Consider the following 17,341-nt stretch of genomic DNA (forward strand, 5'->3'; position numbering starts at 1 on the left):
GTCCCATTAATATAAGCCATGTGGTACAACAGGGTATGTACGGTAACTGCTTACAGAAACATAATACAAATAATACAACATTTTCTTGGTAGCTACGGTACTGATAAATAGCCTAACCTGACGGATAAAGTAATCATCAACAACAATTACGCAAGAACAAATACAGAGTGGAGCGCCCAACAGTTTAATTACAGCATGGAGTACCTAGTCCATTAACTTTGTTGTGCGGATTTATGAAACTTTATTACGTTATGTTGCGCCTAATGCGTTAACTACGGCAGCGAGTTATGACAATTACGGTATGTAGTGCCTATTGCATTAACTACGAGTAGGAATTTATGACTATTAGAAGGGTATATTGCGCTTGGTGTATTAACTACGGTAGGAATTTACTAATATTACAGTATGTCACGCTTAATGCATTAGCTACGGTAACGTTGCCGAGCTTGTGTAAGTAATTTCCGTTATCAACAAACATGCCTTGAGCAAATACGGTCAACGGCGAAAAGTGCTCAGAATTGACATATACCATTGCTCAAAGCCATTGACTGTATTGCATTCTAACTATAATGTTACGCCATATTTTCTCCAATACAGCCATTTCGCTAGATACGGTAGGTGGAACTAGAAATTGATGTAATATATGTGTAACTACGGGGACCGAACGATATAGGTTTAGCTAGAAATTGCTACTACTGTCCACATCCTGGAATTATTTGGGTGACTACGGTAGTACCATTTCAGCGGTGATGTTGCTATTGGCAGCGTGGCATTTCGACATATGCAGGGTTAATACGCTGACCTGGTGTACATGAAATGCTGTAGTGCTGCATTTTTGTGCTTCTAAAACAAGACAGTAACTTAGTTAACTTGATATGTAGTGAATGTACTGGACGGCGCTGTTGTCATAGGCTGCGCGAGATTTCGTGGAGTGCAGACTAAACAAGTACGGAACGAAGACTGAAATTGCAAACCACATACGGTTTGGATGTGTATGTTTTCTGGTATTAACAATACCATTTTTCTACTGATTACGGTAATGTGATTCGCGTATAAACTGTTCTGTACGGTATACAACTGCACGCGGAACGGGCGTTTAATACATCATTATTCAAATACTTATAGTGTTGGTGAAATATCAAAACACAAATGTTACTGTTATACCTATCATGTGAGCGCGTATCTGAGGTAAATCTACACGAATATCATTTGATCGGCGGACTATAGTAAAATACATAAACTTCGTCTTTGCTGGAATTGATTGTATAAACTCTCGGAACTGTTTTGTGACTAAGCTACTAGAATCTAGACTACTGAACGAGAATCTAACCTGCATATACAGAACTAACACGCAAATGAATAAAACAAGACAAAGACTGGGAATACACTCATGTGTGTCGAAACATAGAAAAGAACTATTCGTTTGTACATGAAAAACATAAACTTGAGGGCCCACGACGCAATGTGCATAAATAAATATCCCTGGGTAGTGCCTAATAATTAATCGGTTATCTAGAGCTAGCATTTGCAATGACAAAGTGCTTCAATGTTGTAGGAATGTTTCTAACCTAACTCTAACATTTTCTAGACGATAATTGCAAAGAAATAACAAGTTAAACAAGACTAAAGTTTAAATGTTTCTTACCTTGAAACAAAGAAAGAGCCAGAGCTATGAGATCCAGGGTTTATTCAAGCAAGTGTGCCTGAGATGGAAGAACCCAGGATTTTATACCCCACAGCTCTGCTCGTTTGTCATTATCAAGTTTCTATAAAGTTGAAGTTTCCATATGCGTTATCTACCCTATGCTGACAAAGTATACTACACGAGGTGGGTGGTAAGAAGATGATTACCTAACAAGGTTTGATTTTCTTTGTGGTGTAGCCACGGTCAGCTTGCGCCAGCTGCTTAACAAAATATCTGTCAGCGCCTGACCATGGCATTTACGACAGGACAAAGAGGATGGCATGATGGTAATCTCGATCTTGTTCAACAAAAGTTGATTTTCGATTACGACTTAGTTGGTGGTAGGTGCATGCTCCTGCTGGGATGGGACTACTTATCTGTGCTTTTGACCAAGGGATGTACCCGAGGAAGAAAGGCCGGAGCCGACACAGCTCGCTAGCTTCATCTTTGATTAATTAGTTTAAGGTTGGCGTGGACGCGTTTGCTAATTGCCTACTACTGCGCTTGATACGCGGGGCTATAAACAAGACACACTATGCACTGCAACTTGAACGTATACGAATTTTCTTTGTTATGAATAATTTGTGAAAATATAAAAATGTATGAAGAAATATATGCACTGTAACAATACCCTATGCGTCGTGGAGCTTTTGTCCTCAAAAGCTTTTACAAAAACAGGAAAGGGTTACAAATACCAAGATGTACAATGAGAATCAAAGAGGTGCGCATGATAGCGTTTGACAAACGTATACACAATGATCAAAACAAGCAAAATAGGATGGACATAGGGGTGGTATATTTAAAACAATTATGGTACAAGAATTGAAATACAATTATTTGACCTGAAATACAAATACACATGGGAGTAGAAGAAATCAGGGACAATTTAAAAAGATGGACAAGTCTTTAAAAAAGGAACCTGAAAAAGGGTGAAAAGATACATAGTATATACTTGAGACAGGTTGAATGATGAGGGAGTTTTTAGCGTTCCTAACAATTTGCCCTTTAAAAGACCTTTAAAAGACCATGCCAGTCGGTTCCAAAACTTGAAAATACCCATGGTGGACAAGTAAAATATATGCGGTAAACGGTTGCTGAAAGAGTTTGCGTAATTTGCGGGAAGTGAGATAGGAGACCGAGATTGATTTGGGGATGTTGAGTGAACGGTGGGTCAGTTTATTGGTGACATGGAAATCAGGCCAGTGGAGTGTGAGAGTGGGAAAGAAATATCCTGAGAGTTGAAGGTCTTCTATGACAGAAGGAGGTTGGATGCGCCAGTAGGAAGGACACAGTGTGAGTGGAAAAAATGGAATAGTCACACATTCAGGACCAGTAGTGAGTTCTAGGAATAGACAGTTGTTAGGTCGAGAATACTGTGTGTAAAAGACAAAGATGAGAAGTGCTGTCAGGAGGACAGTCAGGATCCCTAACAGAATGGAGACATGGTAGTCAGTTAAAGTAGTGATTACAAGATCAGAGGGATTAATGGTAGTAGATGTGTAGGCATCGTAGTTAAAGTTTGGAAGTAAAGCAGATTTGACAGGAGCAGCGTGGGACATTAAAACAAATGCTGCCGAGAGAGTGCGTAGTTTGAAGAACATCCAAATGACCAAACAGATAGAGAGGAGGCGATATACTGGTGCTGATGAGGACAATAATGGTGTTTGTGTCGGGCCATGAGCTAGGGACAGCAATCTGACCATCTAGGAGGGGTTCCGCTAGATTCTGGAAGATGGTCTGATCATTTTTGGCCCGCTCAGCAATTCGTCTGAGACTTAAATGGGTATTCTTATCTTGAGCAAGTATTTTGGAAATTTTGTGGGAATAGATATGAAAATCCGGAATTTGAATTTGGATGGCCTTCTTGAAATTAGTGTCACCTGCAATGGTAGCAAGGGTTGAAGGATCAAAGAAATGCTGTAGGAGAGCAAGGTTCACAGGGTGCAAACGTGTCAGCTTTTCAGATGTGTTGTGACAGGTGCCAAAGGCTGCAGGATAATAGAGTGTTTCCGTGGAAGCGTACAAGAACAGGGAGTGCCAAGAACACAGAAGGTACAGCCAGGTACCATACGACGATGACCTGGGCATGTTAGCGAGAGAAAGGGTATTTGGTAGACCAGAATATGGGAAGAATCAACGGGAATAAGTTGAGATGGTTGTGGCTGGGTTATGTATCTAAAATTGCACATGGATTTGATATCACTTCTTCTATCTTGGAAGAGAGCAATTTCACACGATGGATTGTTCGAAGCTTGAAGGGAAGGCGAAAAGGACAGTGAAGAAGTGACCGACCTGTGCAAGATGATAGCTGAGAAGTATCAAGTGTAGCATAGTGCTGAGAATCAAATGAGATAGCAAAATATGATGGGAGATCCAGAAGCTGAGTAGAGAGTGAGAGGATGTTTGATTGACAGGTACAGGGAGTGAAAGAATTTTGTAGAGATGAAAAGGCTTGCTGATAGAAGAAATGGGAAATTTGATGGACACATAGATGTTTAGTTTGGTTCTAGCATATAAGAATTGGGCATGTGCATAATAAAAAGACGGATCAGTTTGTAGAAGGTGGAATCCTCTGTACTTTTCAGATAGGAGACGCGATAGATGATGGATTGTTTGTTTTAAGACTTCAGGAGAAAGAAGGAGTGGTGACAGACGACCTTGAACTAAATCTAAAATGCCTGATTTTAGTTGATCCAATTGATGCTCAATATCATAAGCATGTCGTATTTGTTCAGTTAGGAGAGTAGAAAGTAAAACAAACGTTGCTTGGAGAGATTTGGTATTTCTGTTAATGGTTTGTGTAACATATTGCATGGTGTCATGGTTGGCTTTGATACCTTGCAATGCATTGTGAACCGTTTGTCAATGAGTTGCATGAAAGAAGAGAGGTGTTGGGAGTGCTGTCGAAGTGTATTGATAACATTCATTTCATGTTTTGTGAGTGTGTTAATGTGCTGTGCAAGGATGTTGACATCGCCTGTAGTGGCGGTGCCAAACAGAGTCTTAGAAAAGGCCCCAACAAAGCTTAAAAGTGCCCGTTTGGACCTGGAAGGAGATTTCAGTTTTGATTCTGGAATCAACTGTTTGATCTGTGTACGCGTTGTGTTGAGGTGTGAGATACATTTGGTTTGCAGAGAAAGAAGGTGTGTTTGAATTTGTTGGATGAGAAGGCATGTAGCATTTGAAGTGGGGCATGTTGACAAGGAAGGGATGGTTGGGTTAGATGGTAGCCTAATCTCATATGTGTGAAGCCAGTATTCGGTTGCAAAATGGACAGGGGTTGATGGCTTAAACAGTACCCCATAATTTAGTCGCTGGATCGGTTTTTTCAGCCAGGGCAGGATTCACAAATAGCAGCAGTAACGATAGGATAGTGGCTCCCCATGATGGACCTACGACAAAAAGAAACCAAGGGACAAGTCAGATGGGATGACCATAATGCAGGAAAGTTGTGGCCGCAACATTTCACAGCGTAGCACTTATAAAACACAAGGTAATATGATTACCTGTAAGGGTTGGTCAGAGCTCATCTACCTTGACCGAAGATGACATGTTTTCAGGAGGAATACCATGGAAGGTCATGATCTATGATTTTGCAAAATATTTGTGCTTCCGTTTTCGTCTGTGGCCCAATCGGGTTCTGTAAGTGTGGTAATCACTTATCATTTCAGGACTAAGGTTAGAGGCTGGTTCCCAGGTACGCTGTGGGTAACCTTCCCATTCAATTAAGTAATGGGTTTCTCCTGATCGCTTTTTTGGCTTTGTGAATGCGTTTTACCGCATACAGTTGATCATCTTGTTGGGAAGATGATGGGTGTGTGTTGTCTGGTTCATTATCTTGTTCTTGGCTTGACATGTGCTGTGTTGTGATAAGATTGTCTGGCTGTGAGGCTGTTGACGGAGTTGGAGTAGCTGTTTGTGAGCCTTGTCTATGTGCATTGTCAGGCTGGGAGGATGTTGACTGAGTAGGTGTTGCCAGATGCTGGGTGGGTTGTGACACTTGCATACGAGGAGTGGGAGGTGTATAAGGCTTGAGTCTGTTGGCATGTATGAATGATTTATGTTCCTTGTTTGTGCTTGCATTCATGAGTTTGTATGTGTGGTTTAGACCAATGCGAATGATTCTGTAAGGCCCTATCCATTTCTTTGATAGTTTGGGTGAAAGGCCGGTTTTGACTGTGGGATCAGTCATTAGAACCTGATCGCCAACAGAGTAGGAAGGCTCCTTGGATCTGATATCCTGAAGACCCTTGCTTTTGTCCTGTGCAGCAGACATGTTGTCCTTTGCAAGTGATTTAGCCACACTGAGGTTTGTTAAGAGATCTTGCAGATGACCCTGTGCATCCTTGCCAAGAGTAGATTTGGGCAGTAAGGTAGTGTCAAAAAGGGAGATTCATTTCCTTCCCAAACAGAAGGTAGTGTGGCGAATATCCAGTTGATTGACAAGGTACATTGCGCATGGCCATCATTACACATGGAATGAGTTTGGCCCAGTTGGTTTGATCAGGGTCAGCATATGTTCGGAGAGCCTGTTCTATTACACTATTCCTCCTCTCACACATGCCATTGGTTTGGGGGTGATAGGATGAAGTGTAATAGTGTTTGATATGCCAAGAGTTCACAGAGGGCATTTACCAACTTGGACGTGAACTGCCTACCTCGGTCAGTAAGAAGTGTACGAGGAGCACCAAATCGTGAAAACACCTCATTAAACAGGATTGATGCAACCTCAGATGCTTCTTGAGTGCGCATTGGGAAACCTTCAGTCCAGCGAGAGAAGGAATCAACGGCAAGGAGAACATATTTGTAGCCTTCTTTAGTCTCAGGTAGTGGACCAAGGATGTCAACATGGACACGAGAGAATGTGTCCTCAATAGGCATAGGCACCATTGGTGCTGGCAGCATTTGTCCTTCTTTTGGAGCGTTGACAGTCATCACAGGACTTGATATAATTCTCAATATCCTGGTATAGGCCTGGCCAATAATACTTAGTGAGTATTGTTTGACGTGTGGCGTCTCGTCCAAAGTGGCAACCACCAGCTTTGGAATCATGGTAAGCAAAAGAAGCTCTTTGCGACAGCAAACGGGGACAGCTAGCTGCGTGACCATGGGAGGGCGGTTGTTTTCTGACCTCTATGCTTGGCATGATAGAAATGGTACAGAATACCGTCACGAATGTCATACTCCTGAGAAAGGCCTGCTAGACCCTTTACTTGAGCATCTGTATAGGTGGAGGAATTTCACCTTTCTCAATGTAGTCAATGATTGGACGAAGGTCTGATGACTTACGTTGTTTTCTGCCAAGCCTTCATCGTCTAGATCAGTGCCTATAGTGAAAACCATAGGACCAGGGGGGGTTGGACCTGATTTGTAGACAAAGTCTACAGATATAGAGGATGACACGTCATCTCTGCAGGTGTCTTCTGTAGAAACATTGTGTGAATGAAGTCGTGGATTGTCAGTATTTGAATGTGATGTAGTTTTGGACTTGAGTGTGATGGCGTGATGAGTGTGCTGTATAATGGTGTCTTGAGAGGACAGAGATAATTTGTCCGAACATGTAGACACTAGTTGACTGGAGGGACGAGACATGAATTGTCGACCTTGTTGATGTTTGTGCGATAAGGCTTTCGAGGGTGCAGACCTCATGTTGCCTGGTTTTGAAAGAGCATGTGGATGAGAGGGGGCATTTGAGCGTGTAGAGCTCGTGTTGCCTGAGGCCAAATGTGCATATGGGCGCGTGGAGGCAGTCGAGGGTGTAGGCCTCATGTTGCCTGCATTGGAATTGGGAGAATGGCGGGTGGAGGCAGTCGAGGGTGTAGACCTCATGTTGCCTGCATTGGAATTGGCAGAATGGCGGGTGGAGGCAGTCGAGGGTGTAGGCCTCATGTTGCCTGCATTGGAATTGGTAGAATGGCGGGTGGAGGCAGTCGAGGGTGTAGGCCTCATGTTGCCTGCATTGGAATTGGTAGAATGGCGGGTGGAGGCAGTCGAGGGTGTAGACCTCATGTCGCCTGCATTAAAATGGGTAGAGTGTCGAGTGGAGGCAGTCAAGGGTGTAGACCTCATGTTGCCTGCATTGAAATTGGTAGAATGGCGAGTGGAGGCAGTCGAGGGTGTAGACCTCATGTTGCCTGCATTGAAATTGGTAGAATGGCGAGTGGAGGCAGTCGAGGGTGTAGACCTCATGTTGCCTGCATTAAAATGGGAAGAATTGCGAGTGGAGGCAGTCGAGGGTGTAGACCTCATGATGCCTGCATTGGATTGAGCATAATGTTGAGAGGAGGCAGTCGAGGGTGTAGACCTCATGATGCCTGCATTAGAATGAGCATAATGTTGAGAGGAGGCAGTCGAGGTTGTAGACCTCATGTTGCTCTCGGGGTGTAGAAATGACACTTGCTTGATGGGGTTGCTTGACTGGGATGTGGTATGTGAAGTTGGAGTGGGTAAGAGTGGAGAGGAAGCAGTGGCAGCTACCTGTGCATATTGGCATGGTGAAGAGATTGGTTTTGTTGAAATGGGTGGGGAAGGTATGTCTTCAGTGTTGGGTTCATGTACCTGTTCTGCATGTGCAATGCGAGATAGGGCATCTGCATTTGTGTTAGATTTGCCTGGTCTGTGTATAATCTCAAAATCATATTCTTGCAGCATCAGGGACCATCTACTAAGCCGACCAGAGTCATGTTTCGTTTTCTTTAGCCAAGTAAGAGCCTTGTGGTCTGTGTAGACAGAAAATGAACCATTGGCAAGATACACCCTGAAGTTTTTGATACCCTCTAGGACGGCTAGGCATTCTAAATGTGTGATTCCCCAATTCTTTTCTGTAGTGTGAAGAGAGCGACCGCCATAACAGATTACTCGTTCTCTGCCCTGTGAATCAAGTTGGCCTAAAATGTACCCTATTGCAGTTTGTGATGCATCAGTTGTGAGTATAAAGGGCTTTGTTTGGTCAGGGTATGCAAGGATAGGTGCAGTTGTAAGAGCTTGTTTCAGCTTTTCAAATGCCTGCTGACAATGGTCAGACCATTCAAATGACACATCTTTTTTTCAGAAGGTTAAACAGTGGGGAGGCTATACCAGAAAAGTTGGACACAAATTTGCGATAATATGATGCCAAGCCCAGGAAATGGCGCACATCATGGACATTTTTAGGAGGTGGGATGTGTGTGACCGAATCTATTTTTGAAGGATCAACATGGATGCCATCTTTGCTGAAGATATGACCTAAATAGGTGACTTGTTTTGTGGCGAATTTGCACTTGCTGGGTTTTAGAGTGAGGCCTGCTTCTCTGATCTTTTGAAATACTGCCTTGAGGTGACTCAGATGTTCCCGAAAAGGTTTTGGAAAATATTATGATGTCATCAACATATATCAATATGTAACGCCAATTCATTTCTTTTAGTGCCTCTGAAATTGTTTGCTGGAAAGCCATTGGGGCATTTTTGAGACCAAAGGGGAGGCGATTCCATTCAAACACGCCATCAGGTGTAATGAATGCTGATTTGTGTTTTGTTTCGGGGTGAAGTGGTATTTGCCAAAGCCACTAGCACAGTCAAGAACACTAAAATTTTGGCATGGCTATCGCCTACAGCATCAACAACATCTTCAAAACGTGGTAGAGGAAAAATATGGGCTTGGTAACTGCATTGAGGCGTCTATAATCTACGGCAAAACGGTAAGAAGAGTCACGTTTTTTAACCATGACAACAGGAGAGTGCCACTCAGAAGAACTAGGCTGAATGATATTAGCTTCTAACATTTCTTGGACTTGTCTAGAGCATTCTTTCCTAATGGCTGCATTTTGTCTGTAAAAAGGGAGTCTAATGGGTCTGGCATCACCTGTATCTATTTTGTGATGATGTAAGTGAGTGTGTCCTAAGTCTGACAAATCTGTGGCAAAAACTGACCTTTGTGATTGTAGAAATGCATGTAAATGTTTTCTTTGTTCCTGTGTGAGATCAGCATCACTGAGATCAAACTCAATGTCTTGTGAATGTGTTGTGTTAGCACTTGTAGAAGGAGAGTCAGAATCAGACGCGCGTCAGGGAGGTCAAGGACAGATGTAGGGTCAATCTCTGAGGCAACAGCAATGACAGTTTTAGAAAACAGTGTGACATGGCTGTCACTTGCATTAAGTAATCTCATGCAAACTGATTTGGGGTGGTTTGTAATGAGACATTTGGCACCTTGGAGCTCCATGTCATTTAGTGCTGGGACGGGTTCCAAGAGAAAAACTTGACCTTGTTGACAATGAGAAATTTTGATGGGAATGTCAGCTTGAGAGTGTGGAGGAATGACAACAGATTTGTATGGCCTTACATAACCGCCATTGATTGATGCCAGAGAGACAGACACAAGACCTTCGTGTATGTGTAAGCACTTTGAGGGCAGGTCTATGGTGACTTTGTTGGACTCAAGGAAGTCAATGCCTAAGATGAGTGAGTGATGTAGGTTATGGAAGACATGAAAGGTTTGAGAGAGATAGATGTGACCTATGTTGATGTCAAGAGAGATAGAACCTAGCACAGAGTGTTTTTTCACCTCCTACACCAATGATTTCAGTGAGGTGAGATGGACCTAAATGAAAAGGTTTGATACCTATCTTGCGTAAGTAACCCATGCTGACACAGCTAACTGAGGCACCTGTGTCAACAAGAGCTAATGTTCTGACTTGTTTCACCTTGACATGAACAGTGTTCTTTGTCAAGGGTGCCACAAGAGATACAAAATCTGACTCTTGCCTGACCCCAGAATGCTGAGAATCAGGCGCGAGTCCCTATTGTGACTGCCTACCTTGAGCATAGTATGCACGCAGACAAACTTTAGCATGGTGACCTGTTAAACCGCAGTAACTGCATATTGTGTTTCTGTGAGGGCAATTGTGAGGGAACCGAAAAAACTCACCACATCCGCGACATCTGCCTCGAAGGTGCTGTGGTGTTGACAGTCGTCTGTTGCTGGAGCCAGGCTGGTAAGGGAAGGGTTGTGGGTGTTGCTGCGCTGTGCTGTATGGCTGTAGAGGGGGGAGCTGAAGCTGGATACTGCTGTGGCGCTGGGTGGTACTGCTGTGGTGGCAGTGGTGGTGGTTGGTACTGCTGTGGTGGTGGCGCTGGTTGGTACTGCTGCTGTGGTTGTGGTGGCAGCGGTGGTGGTTGTTGGTATGGGTGTTGTTGCTGTTGGTGGTGGTCCCGGGGCTCTTGCTGCTGTGGGCTGGATGAAGGGATTGCTGACTGTACAGCACAGGCCTTATTTGTTGTAATCAGCGTGGCCACCAAGTTCGTTAGTTGTTCAACTTGTTGGACCAAGCCGACCTCTGCTGTGCTGGGGGCCTGTGACTGTACGGCCAGCTGTGCCTGGTGACGAACCTCGTCCAGGGTTGCAGGCTCCTTCGTGTACACCCACTGCTTAATCTGTGGGAGTAGCCCATTGATTGCAATGGCCACTATCACAGATTGAGGCAAGGTGGAGTGTAACGTGGATGATTGCACCCTGGTGATGAAATCTTCTACCTTTTCGTGCTCCTTCTGTGCCATGTGTAGAAGGCCCATGTCAAAGGCCGAGGATCGCCGGAAACGTTGATGAAAGGCTGCCTTCAACGACTGCATGTCCAGTTGTGTGGTTTCAGGTAGGTCTTGAAACCACACCTTTGCAGACCCGTCCAAGTAGAAGGGCAGAATTCTACAGGATCTGTAGTCAGAGTGTCCATGGAGGATGTTGAAGTTGGCAAAATCTGCCCACCAACTTTCAGCATCCTGTTGTCCATTGTACTTAGGGAGGTGTACTTGAGCCATTGCTGTTGGATGTTGCTGGGTGTTATCAGACGAGCTGGCGAAGGACTGTGATGTGATGTCTGACCTCGTCTCGTACGTTGATAAAGGGGGTGATGGTGTCGTCAGGCGTGATGTTGTGTCGAACTGTGGAGGTGGTGTAGCTAGAGGGGACTCAGGTGTACGGAAGCCTCTCAGTCTCCTCTTGTAGTTTTCAGGGTTGGCTCCAGGCATCGAGGATCGATACCCGGATTCTCCACCAATTAAGACAGCCTTGTGGTCCGTTGCTGGACGACCTTTAGCGCTATGTGTGCTAAAGGTGCTGTCAGGCCTCGATTTGGGGAATTAGCTATAGGGAGCAAGCCTTGAAACCTTGAAACAAGAAAGGAGCCAGAGCTATGAGATCCAGGGTTTATTCAAGCAAGTGTCTTGCATGACATTCAATATACATCAGTTCATACATAATAATGACATACAATAATAGAAATAGTAATCAATGATATCCTAATACAGTTTATATCTAAGTCCGGTAATATAAGCCATGTGTGGTACAACAGGGTATGTACGGTAACTGCTTACAGAAACATAATACAAATAATACAACATTTTCTTGAGTAACTACGGTACTGATAAATAACCTAACCTGACGGATAAATTAATCATCAACAACAATTGCAAAGAACAAGTACTGAGTGGAGCGCCCAACAGTTTAATTACAGCATGTAGTGCCTAGTCCATTAACTGTTGTGCGGATTTATGACTATTACGTTATGTTGCGCCTAATGCGTTAACTACGGTAGCGATTTATGACAATTACGGTATGTAGTGCCTATTGCGTTAACTACGGTAGGAATTTATGACTATTAGGGTATGTTGCGCTTAGTGTATTGACTACGGTAGGAATTTACTAATATTACGGTATGTCGCGCTTAATGCATTAGCTACGGTAACGATTTATGACTTGTGTAAGTAATTTCCGTTATCAACAAACATGCCTTGAGCAAATACGGTAAACGGCGCGAAGTGCTCAGAATTGACATATACCATTTAACTCCGGTATTGACTGTACGCATTCTAACTGTAATGTTAACATATATTTTCTCAATACAATAATTTCGGTAGATACGGTAAGTGGAACTAGAGAGTGATATAAATATGTGTAACTACGGGGACAGACGATATAGTTTTAGCTAGAGTACTACTACTTTGTCCCATCCTGAATTATTTGGGTGACTACGGTAAATGTATTTCGACGGTGATGTTGCTATTGGCAACGTGTAATTTCGACATATACGGAGTTAAGCCATGACCTAGAATACATGAAATGCTGTAGTGCTACATTTTTGTGCTTTACAAAACAAGACAGTAACTTAGTTAAATGAATATGTAATAATGTACTAGGACGGCGCTGTTGTCATAGGCTACGCGTATTTCTTAAATTACGGAGCTAAACAAATACGGAACGAAGACTGTAATTGCAAACCACACGGATTTGAATGTATATTTTTTGGTAATATGAAGAGTAGACAATACCATTTTCTACTGATTACGGTAATGTGATTCGCGTATAAACTGTTCTGTACGGTATACAACTGCACGCGGAACGGAGCGTTTAATACATCATTATTCAAATACTTATAGTGTTGGTGAAATATCAAAACACAAATGTTACCTATCATGTGAGCGCGTATCTGAGGTAAATCTACACGACTATAATTTGATCGGCGGACTATAGTAAAATACATAAACTTCGTCTTTGCTGGAATTGATTGTATAAACTCTCGGAACTGTTTTTGTGACTAAGCTACTAGAATCTAGACTACTGAACGAGAATCTAACCTGCATATACAGAACTAACACGCAAATGAATAAAACAAGACAAAAGACTGGGAATACACTCATGTGTGTCGAAACATAGAAAAGAACTATTCGTTTGTACATGAAAAACATAAACTTGAGGAGCCCACGACGCAATGTGCATAAATAGATATCCCTGGGTAGTGCCTAATAATTAATCGGTTATCTAGAGCTAGCATTTGCAATGACAAAGTGCTTCAATGTTGTAGGAATGTTTCTAACCTAACTCTAACATTTTCTAGACGATAATTACAAAGAAATAACAAGTTAAACAAGAATAAGTTTAAATGTTTCTTACCTTGAAACAAGAAAGGAGCCAGAGCTATGAGATCCAGGGTTTATTCAAGCACGTGTGCCTGAGATGGAAGAACCCAGGATTTTATACCCCACAGCTCTGCTCGTTTGTCATTATCAAGTTTCTATAAAGTTGAAGTTTCCATATGCGTTATCTACCCTATGCTGACAAAGTATACTACACGAGGTTGGTGGTAAGAAGATGATTACCTAACAAGGTTTGATTTTCTTTGTGGTGTAGCCACGGTCAGCTTGCGCCAGCTGCTTAACAAAATATCTGTCAGCGCCTGACCATGGCATTTACGACAGGACAAAGAGGATGGCATGATGGTAATCTCGATCTTGTTCATCAAAAGTTGATTTTCGATTACGACTTAGTTGGTGGTAGACATGCTCCTGCTGGGATGGGACTACTTATCTGTGCTTTGACCAAGGGATGTACCCGAGAAGAAAGGCCGGAGCCGACACAGCTCGCTAGCTTCATCTTTGATTAATTAGTTTAAGGTTGGCGTGGACGCGTTTGCTAATTGCCTACTACTGCGCTTGATACGCGGGGCTATAAACAAGACACACTATGCACTGCAACTTGAACGTATACGAATTTTCTTTGTTATGAATAATTTGTGAAAAATATAAAAATGTATGAAGAAATATATGCACTGTAACACGTTCAACCTTCAAACAGTTCAAAATTAGACACACACACACACATACACACACACGCGCAGTGATGCTGCTGGAATATTGCTAAAAGCGGCGTAAAACCATACTCACTCACTCCCTCAAAATCAACATTGAGGTGTTCGGTAAGATAATATAACATAAACAAACATAACGGGTAGTCAACCCATGTCCCCTCTTGACGAGTGAACAACTTAGAATGTTAAGCACCTGGTAGCGAAATGATAAAAGTCTAATGTAGCCATTATTTCGGGATTAATCTCCAGCATTAGGCTGACATAAGGGTGTGAGTTGGTTTTAAGCCGTTTTTAACAATATTCCAGCAATATCACGGCAGGAGTCATCACATACATTGTACCTATGTGGGGAATCGAACCCGTGTCTTCGGCGTGACAAGCGAACGCTTTAACCACTAGGCTATCCCACCGCCCCACGCTGTCATAAAGTAGAGGTGACTGGAACACTATGTCATCAATCTAACTCGCTGTACATCGGGCGACTAATCTGTACACATCATGTGAAAATGAAACGCTTCTATACTTTTCTCAAATTAGGACCCCCACCGTGAAATTGCTATAATATTGCTAAATGCGGCGTTAAACTAAACTCACTCACTCAAGTAAGGTAATACAACGTAACATTGTAGTGTGCAGGATGTTCATAAGCGGTATTGATACTTGGAATTAACGTATAACCTCCTAACTAGCAGGACACAACCACTTGTCGCTACTGATTAAACCCGGAAGTATTGAGGCCGAACCAGGGAAAGCGAAATAGCCTGAGAGACGACCAGGCGTTATTGACGGGTTCACGGCGTACATGATACGAAAGTATGAACATGGAAGGTTTTTATATCACGCCACGATATTCATTGATTTGCGTGGTATTTTTCACCAATTATATTTCAATTGTAATTAATTTTTTGAAACGAGTGAGTTTAGTTTTACGCCGCATTTTGCAATATTCCAGTATAATAATGGGAGGTGGACACCAGAAATGGGCTTCACACACTTTACCCATGTGGGGAATCGAACCCGGGTGTTCAGCGTCACGAGCGATCGCTTTCACCACTAGGCTACCCCACCGCCCTTGTTTGAAATGGTGGACATAGTGAGGTCATGGTGATTGTAGCGAAAGTGCCTCAAGGACGTGTTTGGTAACATATGTAGGTAACAGTCGAAGTGACATAAGTGCACTGATGCATACAACGATGTTTACACAAGGTAAGTGAATGAGTTCAGTGTGTACTCAACTGATAGCAATGTACACGCAATATGTGACGGAGACACCTGTGCAGGAGACACTGGTTTCGGGATTCGACCTCGGCATTGTGTTACTTATAGCCTAACTTTCAAAAGCAACGAGGTGACAAGTCACCAGGGTCCCCATCCACAAAGCATTCGTAATGTTACGACCTATCGTAACTCTAGAGTTTACCATAGGCTTACGAACGTTATAGCTCTACGGACACAAGGAGCCATACACTGATCTTCGTGATGATGTACCAAACATTTGAATACAAAATTATTACATAACAGACTTCAGAACCCGGGTGTCTGATTTTGCAGAATCGAGCATGGAAATGTATGTATGTACACACAGCCCAGACGTGTTATGTGTTCACATTGCAGAATCAAGCAAGGAAATGTATGTATGTACACACAGTCCAGACGTGTTATGTGTTCACATTGTAGAATCGAGAAAGGAAAGGTATGTATGTACACACAGCCCAGACGTGTTATGTGTTCACATTGTAGAATCGAGAAAGGAAATGTATGTATGTACACACAGCCCAGACGTGTTACGTGTTCACATCGTAGAATCCAGCAAGGAAATGTATGTATGTACACACAGCCCAGACGTGTTATGTGTTCACATTGCAGAATCCAGCAAGGAAATGTATGTATGTACACACAGCCCAGACGTGTTATGTGTTCAAATTGTAGAATCGAGCAAGGAAATGTATGTATGTACACACAGCCCAGACGTGTTATGTGTTCACATTGTAGAATCAAGCAAGGAAATGTATGTATGTACACACAGCCCAGACGTGTTATGTGTTCACATTGTAGAATCAAGCAAGGAAATGTATGTATGTACACACAGCCCAGACGTGTTATGTGTTCACATTGTAGAAAACGAGAATCACTTGTATTATAACACATTAGACGTTTAAAATATATTTAATACTTACGTTTGTATGCGATGGTTCAACAGTGTACTGTCCCTGGCGTGGAGTTTGTTCTCAGTTTACACATCTCTCGAGATGACTCACGTCCGGGTAGTATACCTATATGTAACATAACAAGCCCTGTTTCTACCCAGATACAGGGAAGTAATACACCACGCTGTGGTAGCTTTTCACCCGGTATGAACTCGTGTCTGTAAAATGTTCTCGTTTGCGAGTATTTTTGACATTTCCTCAGCATTTCTGGTTTGATATTTCACAATTCAGGGGTTGTAGATTTCCAGATTTAACTAGACAAATAAAACGTTTCAGCGACAAGAGCATGGCTGGTGTGTTTGTTAGGGTTGCCTCACAAGGTAACTGATGGGTTGAGTTGAGTATTACGTCGTATCAACATTGTCTCAGCCATATAGCGACGATACCAAGTCTGCATACATGGACATTTTAAGTGCAAACATAACACAAAATTTAAAAACAAGCAATCCGCCATTCACATTATATTATTACAATTTATAATACAGGTCTAGTTCCCTCAAGTAGTTAACAATGAGATGTCTGCTCACACGGGGAAACAGATCTTTCAGATTTGTCGCATCATAATGTGAATCACTTGCATTTGAAAAGTCCACACAGTCAAGCGGAATATGGTTGATGGTGAACGCTTCATCGCAAGAGACACACATAGGAGGTCCATCGCCATCTGTTTTCAGCAGACAGTCATGAGTAAACCGACTGCGGCCAGTACGACATCGTCGTACCTGATGAAGGGGGCACACAGAACTGTGACTGGTTGACTGGGTGAATGTGTTTGGTTTTATGGCGCTTTGACCAGAGTTTTGGTTAACCCAACAAGAAGAAAGGAAACACAA

The sequence above is a fragment of the Haliotis rubra genome, unplaced genomic scaffold (genome assembly GCF_003918875.1).
Source record: "Haliotis rubra isolate DU_JTF1 unplaced genomic scaffold, ASM391887v1 Scf2027, whole genome shotgun sequence".
NCBI classification, from domain to species: Eukaryota; Metazoa; Mollusca; class Gastropoda; order Lepetellida; family Haliotidae; genus Haliotis; species Haliotis rubra.